The sequence below is a fragment of the Felis catus genome, chromosome A2 (genome assembly GCF_018350175.1).
Source record: "Felis catus isolate Fca126 chromosome A2, F.catus_Fca126_mat1.0, whole genome shotgun sequence".
In the NCBI taxonomy this organism is placed as follows: Eukaryota; Metazoa; Chordata; class Mammalia; order Carnivora; family Felidae; genus Felis; species Felis catus.
Genome location: NC_058369.1, coordinates 151,753,001 through 151,766,244, shown reverse-complemented (window position 1 = coordinate 151,766,244; position 13,244 = coordinate 151,753,001). Strand labels below are relative to the sequence as shown.

General features: G+C 39.2%; 1 long non-coding RNA gene across 4 annotated transcripts in view; it reads right to left on the bottom strand.

The window, feature by feature from the left end:
• Positions 1-806: 806 nt before the first annotated feature.
• The window catches only part of LOC111557297, a 175,423-nt gene continuing 162,985 nt past the window's right edge, over positions 807-13,244 (bottom strand). For all 4 annotated transcript variants that reach the window (XR_006594619.1, XR_006594618.1, XR_002737265.2 and 1 more), the window contains exon 6: positions 807-1,863. This is a non-coding gene — a long non-coding RNA (uncharacterized LOC111557297). The remainder of the gene's footprint in view (positions 1,864-13,244) is intronic.

Genomic DNA, 13,244 nt, shown 5'->3' with positions numbered 1-13,244 from the left:
GTTGCTGCCTCTGTAAGGGCTGACTGAAGCTATTTTTTGCTTTTTTTTGCTTTTTTTTTCCTAAAAGAGAAAGTCCTCTGGGGTGTCTGGGGGGCTCAGTCAGTTGAGCGTTGGATTCGACTTCAGCTCAGGTCATGATCCCACGTTGTGGGATCAAGCCTTGCATCAGGCTCCACACTGAGCATGGAGACTCCCTGGGATTCTTTCTCTTTCTCTTTCTCTTTCTCTTTCTCTTTCTCTTTCTCTTTCTCTTTCTCTTTCTCTTTCTCTTTCTCTTTCTTTCTCTTTCTCTTTCTCCTCTTTCTCTTTCTCTCTCTTTCTCAAATAAAAAAAAAGAGAAAATCCTCTTCAGATTTCTTCTAATTAGCGAAAACAGGTGCTAATGTAGGTCCTTCATAAAAGCAAAGTGGTATGATGCCAACATTCCAAAAGCAAGGGTTACCTGTGCTTGTTTTGTTGGCTAAACACATCTTAAGGTGAAAGGATTGTTTCATTTTTTTAAATGGGAATTAGACTTCCCTTTAAAATTATATTATGACTTGGCTGTCCCAAGTCCACAAGCCTGTGATGGTTCAGTGCCCTTTCTAGTATCTAAGATATGATTCTGTGACAGACACTTGCCCAACTGCTGCTTATCAAGGCAGCTGGACCATAAATGCACCTTCTTGAACCAATACAGATGCCAGTCTTGCCAGGGAGGCTGGATGTCTGGGTTTTTGTGATACTTACCCTTCGTGATTCGATAAATAAATGTGCTATAACTCGATAGGCTCATGTTTTACTAAATTTTATTATTCGAACATTTTCTTTTTATGTTATCGGTTCCCAGTGGTTGATTTTGCTTAAATATATGAAATTATGTCTCCAAGCAGAAACTTCAGATAGATCTAAAGAAGTCTAAACATTGAGCAAGAATTATTTTGAGGAGGGAAATCCCATGTATTGAATCTGGGCGGCAGTGTGTTGATAGAGTGCCAAGACAAATTAATGAACTATCTCATCTCATTGTTCACTGGTTAGATGGGGTCCCTTTCTCCCCTGGCTGGGATGCTTTTTCATTCAGGTGGCTTGTTAGCTAGAAAACTTCAGATGGACAGCCTATGGGTCCTGTTGCCTGGCTTCTGGCCTCCTTTCCCCCGAACTCCATTGGTGAGCAGCCACAGCGAATTCTCAAGATTGGACAATCATTAATTACCTCTCGGTAGTCAGGAATAAGCCCTGCGCGTAGAATTTAACTCTATCATCAATAAAATGCATCACGTAAAAACATGGCCTTGCTAACATGTCTTAAAAGTTCCATATAACTAGGAGAAGAGGGAAGTAGCCAGGAGAAAATCAATAGTCTCAGAGGGCTAGCCTTGCAAGCATAGTGCTGTGAAGTGATCCCCTGGCTCTCCAGCAAAAGCAACTATCCAAACTTCACCTATCTGTGTTCCTGCAGCGGGGTCTCAGACGTCCACCTTCACACAAATTCTTCAATGGGTGTAGAAGTCAGGGAAAAAATCACAGTGTTCTCTCTCTCCCTCTCAACATGTTACAGGTGCATTTTCTATCTTCAAACTAAAGAGACCTTTGAAAGGGAGAAAATGTTATCAAAAGGAAACAATCCAAAGTGATCTATACTGCAGGGGAGAGAAGTTTGACAATTGTGTCTCAGTTCTTGCTGGAATAAGGAAGAGAGAGAGGATTGTCGCCACACGCACCCACACACGCACACACACACGGTTTTATTTTTTTAACTTCAAATTTTATAGAAGCCCCAGATGATGAAATGGCTCTTCCTGAGGACACATCCATGAATCACTGTGCAGCCACCAGTAGCTTAGGGCCCGGCAAATGTCATCATCCTGATTTGTCTGTCTCCTGAAGAAGCAAAGTGCAGTAAATTAATAAATATAAAGATCAGCCTTGAGGGTGACTGTAATTATGTGGGAGATGAAAAAATAATCAGTCATTATTTTATTTTTTTATTTTTTTAACGTTTATTTATTTTTGAGAGAGAGAAACAGAGTGTGAGTTGGGGAAGGGCAGAGAAAGGAGACACAGAATCCGAAGCAGTCTCCAGGTTCTGAGCTGTCAGCACAGAGCTCCACGCGGGGCTCAAACCCACTGTTGAGATCATAACCTGAGCTGAAGTCAGATGCGTAACCGACTGAGCCACCCAGGTGCCCCAATCAGTCATTATTTTAAATTGACTTACAAGGATTAGTGGAGGGAGAGAGAAGATACTGCATATGTCCCTGGAATGCCATATGCATGTGCTGACTTTACTTTTGACCTCTTATGTCTTTCACATGTGTGTACTTGAATGCCACTGGAGATCCAGTGCGTTTTGTCAGGTAATTAAAGAATTCTAGGTTGGGTCCTACAGCATGACCAACAGGTGCCTATTGAGCAATTGTGAAATAACTGAATAACTGAATAACAAGAAAAATGCAGCTAAACTATTTGATTTTGATTTTCTGGTTTGTCTCAGCATCCATTTCTTTTCTAAAGAAAGAAGAGGGTAAACTAGCTGATGGCCAGAATGAATTTTATGTTAGAAACACATACAGCAGGTGTATGGACTTGAATTAGCATTTTACTTAGAAAATAGTTCCAGTTTCCATAATAACTTATAAGAGTGAGATATCTTGCAGGCCTTCAGACAAAAAAAAATTGATACATGACGTGCTAGATTCTGTTGCATGAATCACTCAGTACAATTGTAACTGAGCATGACAAACGGAAAGACACTGTCATTCTTCATATTTTTTTCTTTGTAGATGAAACCTTTGATTCAAATCAAAAGGAGAGACCTGCCCTTGAGATTCTGAAAAATGATCTTTGGAGTCACTGAAGTGCATCATACAAAGTAGATTCTCAAGTAGGAAATTATTCCTGTGCGGTTTTGGTGAAGTAACATATATGGAATTGTTTCTTCGGGATGCCAAGGCAGTATTGGGGTATTGACTCTGGTGTCCTGAAAGGGTTAATAACTGAAGCACTTCCTCCTTGTAGTCTTTTGGGGTAAGAAGAAAGCTCTAATTTCAAACAAATAAAACTATACAATGATTTAATTTCTAATGCTTAGACCATAATTAAGACCATCATTCGGAAACCAACAATACACTCAACCCATGCTCTGCAGTCAATTATTTGTGCAAAGGATTAAATCACTCAACACAATTTCATCAATTGAATTTCACAATTTCAATCTTGTAAACCCTAGATTTACACTTCTTTTAAAGAAGATACATCATTTACTTTAAACAACAAAAAAAAGGTAATGGAATAACCAAGTGTATTTCATTTCTGTTACTCAATGTGATTGGTCCAAAATGTTAGATGTGGTTTCTTTTTTTTTTTTTTAACGTTTATTTATTTTTGAGAGAGACAGACAAAGCATGAGCAGGGGAGGGGCAGAGAGACAGAGAGGGAGACACAGACTCTGAAGCAGGCTCCAGGCTCTGAGCTGTCAGCACTGAGATCGACATATAGGGCTCAAACCCTCAAACCAAGAGATCATGACCTGAGCCCAAGTCAGACGCTTAACCAACTGTGCCACCCAGGCACCCCGAAAATGTTAGATGTGGTTTCTAAGAGTGTTGTCAGTTACACAATCCAAGCCCAGTTTTAAATGTAGCATTATTTACATATCTGATTTTGTAATCTAAAGATTAGATGTCAGGTCGATGGACATGAAGGAAAAATCCTTTGGTGGTTTTACATGCAAATGTGAGATTTATCTACATTACTCCCCAATTCAGGAATCATAGCTAGTGAGATATATATATATATATATATATATATATATATATATATATATATACACATATATATATATAAAGATATATTTATACATATATCTATATCTATATAGATATAGATATATAAAGCTACCATTTTTAGAGTACTTAAGCATATCAGCTTTGTGCTATTTTCCATGAATTATTCATTAATTCTCACAGGAATTCTCTGAAATATCTATTACCATCTAGATTTTGAGGATGAGTAAGCTTAGATGTAAAAAATAATAGTAAGTAATCTGTCCAAGTTCAGATGGTAAGTGGTGAATTTGTGGCTTCATTTTTTTTTTTCTGACTTGAAAGCTCTCTTACTTGCTTTCAATATTTTGCTGTGAAGTGATGTTATTTTGATTTCTTTCCTAATTTAAGTAAGTTTTTGAGAACCTAATGAGTAAACGCCAGAAGAGGCTGAGTTACGCAACAACAGAGTAGAATTGGACCTCAAAACACCAAACTTGTTACAATGATCAAAAATGGAATACAACTGGGGAGCCTGGGGAGCTTAGTCGGTTAAGCGTCCAACTTCAGTTCAGGTCATGATCTCACCATTTGTGAATTCGAGCTCCGCATCGGGCTCTGTGTTGACAGCTCAGAGCCTGGAACCTGCTTCGGATTCTGTGTCTCCCTCTCTCTCTCTGCCCCTCCCCCACTCACACTCTGTCTCTGTCTCTCAAGAATAAATTAAAAACATTAAAAAAAATTTTTAATGGGATACAACTTTTTTTAAAACATAGATTTAATGTGTTTAAAGAAATGAAACAGGCAATCAAAAATATGAGCTGGTAACAAACCATAAAAATTTTCCAGTTTATTTTCTAGTCTACAGTGGTTTTATTCCTACCTCTGTTCAAATCCTAACCTCACCACGGAAAACTAGTTTCTCCTTTTAGCACCATTTTTTTAAAATACAAATCTTCAAACATATACAAAAGTAGAGAGAATAATATAACAAATAATATAACAAATCTCCATTACCCATCAATAATGTGCAGCAGTGGTCTACTCACAGAAACTTTGTTTGATAACATGCCCCCTACTTTCCCTACTGAATTTTGAAGTAAATTCCAGACATCATTTTATTTAACCCATAAACATTTCTGTATTTATCTCTAAAAGATAATCTTTAAAAATATACAGGCACAATACCCTTATCACCCTTAAAAAAAGACTCCTGTTTTCCTCAATTATCTCATAATGTTGTATTTTACGATTTGTTTTCATCAGGATTCAAATGAGAGCTATACACTGTGATTGTTTTTATGTCCCTTAAGTTTGTTTTAATCAACAGTTCATTCCACCATCTTTTTTTCTCCTTTTCCTCAAATCTATTTGTTGAAGCAACTAGACATTTATCTTCTCTAGTTTATTACAAACTGAATTTTATCGATTGCCTCTCTGTGGTGTCATTTAACATGTTCCTCTATTTCTTATATGCTGTACATTGGTACTTAGATCTAAAGCTCTGATTCAAGTTTTTTTGTTTTGGCTTTGTTTTTTTCGCATGGTTTTTTTATGGTAGCATCGCATACTTCTATCAAGAGACATGTAGTGTCTATTTGTCTCTCCTTTTTGATGTTAACAATTAATAATTACTGCCGAGATCCATTATTTCAGTCTGGGTTGCAAAAATGGCAATATTCAATTCCGTCATTCTTTCTTCAACCATTGGTTCAAATGCATCTACAAAGAGAACTTTCTCTTATCAACATTTGATTACCTTGAAGCCTAATACAAAAAGGAAAGACAGGATAAAAGCTTGATGCGATTCTTTTTTTTTTTTAAGTTTACTTTTTTATTTTGAGAGAGGGAGACAGAGAGAAAGGGTCAGAGAGAATCCCAAGCAGGCTCCACACCATCAGTGCAGAGCCCGATGTGGGACTTGAACTCACAGAACCATGAGATCATGACCTGAGCCAAAACCAACAGTGGGACACTTAACCGACTGAGCCACCCAGGTGCCCAAGCTTCATGCTATTCTTTTACCAATTTTCAAAACAATGCATTTGATCCACAGCCTTTTCCAAATGTCCAAATAACACTGTTTAAAATTGTTTTCTAATGTTTTTTTATTTTTGCGAGAGAGGGAGAGAAGGAGACACAGAATCTGAAGCAGGGTCCAGGCTCTGGGCTGTCAGCACAGAGCCTGACATGGGGCTCGAACTCACTAGCCGTGAGATCATGACTCGAGCTCAAAGTTGGACGCTTAACCTACTGAGCCACGCAAGGGCTCAACACCATTATTTTGTAAATTAATATTATTATTAACTTATAAACATATTGGTGTATTTTTTCTTAAGGGTTATCAAACTGGCCTGCTTTGGCAGCTTTTTCATATTGACTACTGAGTCTTTTTGACATGCCCAAATAATCTTTTAAATCTTCTCTGCTTTTCAGTAAAAGAAAAGAAAAAAAAATGGCTTTTCACTGTTTTTGTTTGTTTTTACTTCTTAAAGTAAAGCTTTCTTGCTTTTAGCCATAAAAAGGCTAAATAAGGCTCATACATGTGAGTGTAGCCATGCTGACAGTTGTCCATTGACATAATCACTCCTTCCAAGCAAAAAGATGGAAGAAATATCCAGCCAACCCACAGGAACATAAGAAAATGATAATTATTGTTTGAAGACACTCAGTCTTGTGGGGTTTTTAATGAAACAATATATAATCTTTAATATACTATACTCACATAACTCCATTATAGTTTGAATTTTTGTTGTTGCTGCTAGGGGCACCTGGGTGGCTCGGTCAGTTAAGCGTGCAACTCTTGGTGTTGGCTCAGGTCATGAGCTCACTGTTCATGAGTTCCAGCCCCATGTCTGGCTCTGTGCAGACAGCATGGAGCCTCCTTGGTATTCTCTCTCCCTCTCTCTCTGCCTCTGCCCAGTGTACTCCCTCTCTCTCTCTCTCAATCTCTCTCTGTCTCTAAATAAATATAAAAAAAATTTTCTAGTCTCTGAATACCACTTCATAGCAACATAAAAGGACAAAAACCACACAGAATAGATGGGAAAGTTAATCGTGATGACATTTACAGGAGACGACAGTAAGAGGCTGCTGAAAAGTATTACCTGAAGAGTTCATGGCCAAGAATATTCAAAACACATAGAAGACATGAATCATCAGAGTCAGTATAGTTTTTTTTTTAACGTTTATTCATTTTTGAAAGACAGGATAAGTGGGGAGAGGCAGAGAGAGAGAGGGAGACACAGAATCAGAAACAGGCTCCAGGCTCTGAGCTGTCAGCACAGAGCCCGATGTGGGCATCAAACCCAGGAGCCACAAGATAATGACCTGAGCTGAGGTCAGATGATTAATCCACTGAGCCACCTAGGCACCCCGCCACATAGTGTAATCAAAAGTAGTCCTTGCTAGATACACGGTAGTAAAATTGCAGACACCAAAGGCAGACTAAAAGGAGACTGGAGGAAAAAAAAATAAAGACCAATAAAAGAGCTACATTTATCCTGAGAGCTGGTCTCGCACTAGTAACAAATGAAACTAGAAACAAAGTGTAATAACATATATTCAGAGAGTTGACAGAAAGGAACTGCCAACCTAAAATTGGATACACAGAAAAAGCAGTCTTTCCAAAATGAAGGCGAAATAAAAATATTTTGGGCTTTAAAAATAAATGATCCTGAGGAATTTTACCACCAACAGACCCTCATCAAAGGAAAGCCTAAAAGGTGTACTTTGGGAAGAAAGAAAATGATCCCAGAAAAAAAAAAGGTCTACTATAAAAGGGACAATGACAAGCAAAAATAATTGTAAACACGTAGATAAGTGTGTCAACATAGATATGTATAAAAGTAATAATAATGTATAATTTGAAAGATTATCACCATTAAAATCATATTAAAACAGTAGATAATATAATGATATCTGAGAAATGGGTGATTTGAGTGACAGCCTTCTAGGATACTTGTTTTGATAGAAAGAAGGGTAAAGATATTGTTTATTTTAAAAATTAAGTGTAACTCAAGAGTTAACTATTAGTTACTATTAATTCAAGAGTAACTATTGGTAATTAAGTTACTAATAAGAGTAATTATTAATAAGCTAAAAAGACAGTATATAACGTCCAATTAAGAAAAGAAAAATGGGGGCGCCTGGGTGGCTCAGTCGGTTGAGCGGCCAACTTCGGCTCAGGTCACGATCTCGCGGTCTGTGAGTTCGAGCCCCGTGTCGGGCTCCATGCTGACAGCTCGGAGCCTGGGGCCTGTTTCCGATTCTGTGTCTCCCTCTCTCTGACCCTCCCCCATTCATGCTGTCTCTCTCTGTCTCAAAAATAAATAAACGTTAAAAAAAATTTTAAAAGAAAAGAAAAATGAAAAACACAATTATTTAATATCAAAATAAATGAGAAAGAGAAAATATGGAAAAAGATGTACTGCACAAGGAGCACACAAGTAAAAATATATGGATAACATAAAATTAATAATCCAAATAATTTAAATGGACTGAGTTTATTTATTAAAAAAAAACATTTTCAAAAAATTTTGATTTCTGACCTATATTGCTTACAAAGATACACATACATCATAAAAATAGAAAGAATGAGAAATTATATAACAGGCAAACACTCACCAAAATGAAACCACTATCGCTTTCAGATAAATAAAACCTAAGGCAAAAGTCTTTAACAAAGTGAAGAATCTCATTCACCAGAAAGATATGTCAATTTGAAATCTGAAGGCACCAAATAATACAGCCTCAAAAACAATAAAGTACAAGTTGAATGAAGTATAGGAGGAACTTGATAAATCCACCACCATGGTGGCTGAATCTCAGTTATTAGTAGATCAATCAAATAAAAGTGAGATCATTTAAGATAGAGAACATTTGAACCACGCAATTAACAAGCTTGATCAATGGATTTGTATAGAACTACATATTCAACACTGCAGGCTGGATTCTTCAGCATAAAAAGATATTTATGGAAATTACCTATATATTAAGCCATGAAACAAATCAAACATACACACACACACACACACACACACACACACACACACACACGAGTTAGAAAAAACACAGACCATGTTTTCTAAGTACAATGCAATTAATTTTAAATATAACCAAAAGAAAAACCCCCAGATCGCTTAAACTTAAAAAAAATTCAACGAAAAAATCATAATGGAAATTAGAAAATACTTACAAGTGAATAACAATAACAGTTCTGCACATTAAAAATGCATTAATGTAGTTAAAGTTATTCTCAAAGGAAAAATTTGATTTTTAAATTATATTTGAAAATGTTAAAAACCTGAAACATACTGAGCTATGCATCCAATCTGAAAAGTTAAAATAAAAGAATAAACTCCAAATACAGTGGAAGGTAAAGGGATTGTTAAAATCTAAATGTTTGTGTCCCCCCCTCCCCAAAATTCATATGTACAAAGCGTAACTACCAAAGTGGATAGTATTAGTAAGGGAGACCTTTGAGATGTGATTGGGTCATGAGGGTGAAACCCTCATGAATGGGACTAGTGCCTTTATAAAAGCGGCTGTAGAGAGATCTTCTTTCCTCCCATGATATGAGGACATAGCAAGAAGGTACCAGTTGTGCACCAGGAAGAAGGCTTTCATCATAAGGCTACTGCTGGTGCCTTGATCTTGGACATTGAGCCTCCTGAACTGTGAGAAATGAATTTCTGCTGTTTATTAGCCACCCAGCCCATTACAGCAGCCCAAACAGATTAAGACAGGGATTTAAAAACAATCCCCCCCAAAAATTAAGACAGGGATTAAAATTTATTTTTTTAATTGAAAAAATAAACAAAAATACAAAGATACAAACTGCCAAATAAAACTAACACACTCAGAGAGTTTAGTGTTGCATACGTGGAACACTACGAAGGTAATGAAAAAGTATAATTTGCTGATATTTAAAATAAGAGGCAAAAACAAATTGACAAAAGCTGAGCTTACATATTTTAATGAGTTTGAAGCCTAGTGAAAGAGGGACGAGTATTTGTCTCCTTACCCCTCAATCTGGAAATGTGGTAATTCAGACAAGTACCACGGAAAGGTGAACCCTGGGTGGGAATCACATTACTGCAGGAACATGAGGTACGCAGGAGAAATCATGACGAAAAAGGGTCATCAGGAGAGCCGTAGGGCTCCAGGTCGGGGGAGAAAAGCCCCTGAAGGGAGCATGGTAAGTACACACTTTCTGCAGCCTCTGGAAGGCATAAGTCATGGTACCATGTTACAGAGTGCACAGATTCCTGTCCTGTGGTCTGACAAGCTTATAGATGTACAATGAACATCTTTTTCATGTTTTATTTATTTTTGAGAGAAAGAAAGAGTGTGTGAAAAGGGGAGGGGCTGAGAGAGAGGGAGAGAGAGAGAATCCCAAGCAGGCTCCACACTGTCAGTGTAGAGCCCAATGGAGGGCTTTAACTCATGAACCATGAGATCATGACCTGAGTAGAAGTCAGACACTTAACTGACTGAACCATGCAGGCATCCCAGAGCTATAACTCTTAACTGGTTAACCATTTTCTCATTATTCAACCTCCCTGTCTGTCTTCTATGTTTTCATATTTCAAATCTCTAGAAAAATAATTTTCAAGTTGTTCCCCATAGATGAGCTAGCTGGCAAAGCAGATCTCTAAGAAGGTGAAACTTTCTAATCTGATCATAGAGAATGTTGAATATGGCTTACTGTCAAGATGAGTTATAGCTTTCAGTCACTAAAAGAAGAAGTCATGAAGAGATGCTAAAAATCTTCTGTACCGAACATTGCATTTTATTAACGAGTTCAATGAAATCAGCCCAAGAAACCACAGGAGAGATTCTTTTTCTTAATTCAGCTTTATTGACTTCTTTGGATTCAAAACACTAATATTTATGTGGCAGAAATTTCCCATTGCTTCTTAAAAACTAGTTTATTTTGTTTTGTTTGAAAGATTAGACCATGAAAATAGTGCGGTGAATAAGCATTTTGCACACATTTCCATGGAGCATTTCCTCCCTCCCTACAGTAAACATATTCACCCCGTAGAACCCCTGCCTTGGGCTTACTGTCAGGGAGAAAACTGGGAAGATTTTCATGCTCAGAAAAAGCAGATATATGCCATTCTAAGCCAAAGATGGGGATTGAAAGAAATAGGGAATAGCTACTTGGTGAACAAGAGAAAAAGGAAAGGGAGAACACTTCACAAAAGACATATGGATGGCAAAAACAAAACAAAACAAAACAAAGATACATCAGGAGATGTCCACCAACCTTAGTCATCGGGGGAATGCTAATAAAAACCACCACAAGGAGTTACTACTATGCCTCCGTAGAATGGCTGAAAGGGAGATCAAATGTAGGTGCGGATGTGGAGTGATTAGATCTCTCATACGCTACTGGTAAGAACGTAAAATGGTACAGTCACTTGGAAAGATATTTTGGCAGTTTCTTATGAAATTAAACACATGACTTACGAATTCCACTCTCAGGTCTGTGCCCAGGAGAAATGAAAGCATACATCCACAGAAAGACTTGTACAACAATGTTTATAGCAACTTTATTCATAATAGCTTAGAAGTGGGCACAACTCAAATGGCCAGGAGCAGGTGAATGAATAGACAAGTTCATTCAATGGAATGCTGCTCATTAAAAACAAAACAAAACAAACAAACAAACAAACAAACAAAGGAATTGCTGGTACAGGCAACATCACGGATATATCTCAAACACATTCTGGCAGCCAGATACAAACGAGTGCATACTGCATGATTCCATCCCTAGAAAACTATAGAAAATGCAAAAGAACCTATAGAAGCATAAAGGAGACCAGTGGTTGCTTGGCGGCACAGGTAGAGAGAGGGATAGGAAGTGCAAAAGAGCATTAGGAAACTTTTGCAGTGATGAAAATATTCTGCACCATGATTGGGGTAATGGCTACCTAAATGTTTATATTTGTCAATACTCATCAGGGAGGAGGGAAGATGGCGGCGTAGGAGGACACTGGGCTCACCGCGCGTCCTGCTGATCACTTAGATTCCACCTACACCTGCCTAAATAACGCAGAAAACCGCCAGAGGATTAGCAGAACGGAGTCTCCGGAGCCAAGCGCAGACGAGAGGCCCACGGAAGAGGGTAGGAAGGGCGGCGAGGCGGTGCGCACTCCACGGACTGGCGGGAGGGAGCCGGGGCGGAGGGGCAGCTCGCCGGCCAAGCAGAGCCCCCGAGTCTGGCTGGCAAAAGTGGAGGGGCCTGACGGACTGTGTTCCGACAGCAAACGCGACTTAGCGTCTGGGAGGTCATAAGTTAACAGCTCTGCTCGGAAAGCAGGAAGGCTGGAGGACAAAGGGAGGGAGAGCTGCTGAGCCCCCGGACGACAGAGCTCAGTTTGGTGGGGAACAAAGGCGCTCGCCAGCGCCATCTCCCCCGCCCATCCCCCAGCCAAAATCCCAAAGAGAACCAGTTCCTGCCAGGGAACTTGCTCGATCCGCGCAAACACCCAACTCTGCACTTCTGCGGAGCCAAACCTCCGGCAGCGGATCTGACTCCCTCCTGCTGCCACAGGGCCCCTCCTGAAGTGGATCACCTAAGGAGAAGCGAGCTAAGCCTGCCCCTCCTGCCCCCGTGCACCTTGCCTACCCACCCCAGCTAATACACCAGATCCCCAGCATCACAAGCCTGGCAGTGTGCAAGTAGCCCAGACGGGCCACGCCACCCCACAGTGAATCCCGCCCCTAGGAGAGGGGAAGAGAAGGCACACACCAGTCTGAGTGTGGCCCCAGCGGTGGGCTGGGAGCAGACATCAGGTCTGACTGCGGCTCCGCCCATCAACTCCAGTTATACACCACAGCACAGGAGAAGTGCCCTTCAGGTCCTACCTACGCCAGGGACTATCCAAAATGACCAAGCGGAAGAATTCCCCTCAGAAGAATCTCCAGGAAATAACAACAGCTAATGAGCTGATCAAAAAGGATTTAAATAATATAACAGAAAGTGAATTTAGAATAATAGTCATAAAATTAATCGCTGGGCTTGAAAACAATATACAGGACAGCAGAGAATCTCTTGCTACAGAGATCAAGGGACTAAGGAACAGTCACGAGGAGCTGAAAAACACTTTAAACGAAATGCATAACAAAATGGAAACCACCACAGCTCGGCTTGAAGAGGCAGAGGAGAGAATAGGTGAACTAGAAGATAAAGTTATGGAAAAAGAGGAAGCTGAGAAAAAGAGAGATAAAAAAATCCAGGAGTATGAGGGGAAAATTAGAGAACTAAGTGATACACTAAAAAGAAATAATATATGCATAATTGGTATCCCAGAGGAGGAAGAGAGAGGGAAAGGTGCTGAAGGGGTACTTGAAGAAATAATAGCTGAGAACTTCCCTGAACTGGGGAAGGAAAAAGGCATTGAAATCCAAGAGGCACAGAGAACTCCCTTCAGATGTAACTTGAATCGATCTTCTGCGCGACATATCATAGTGAAACTGGCAAAATAC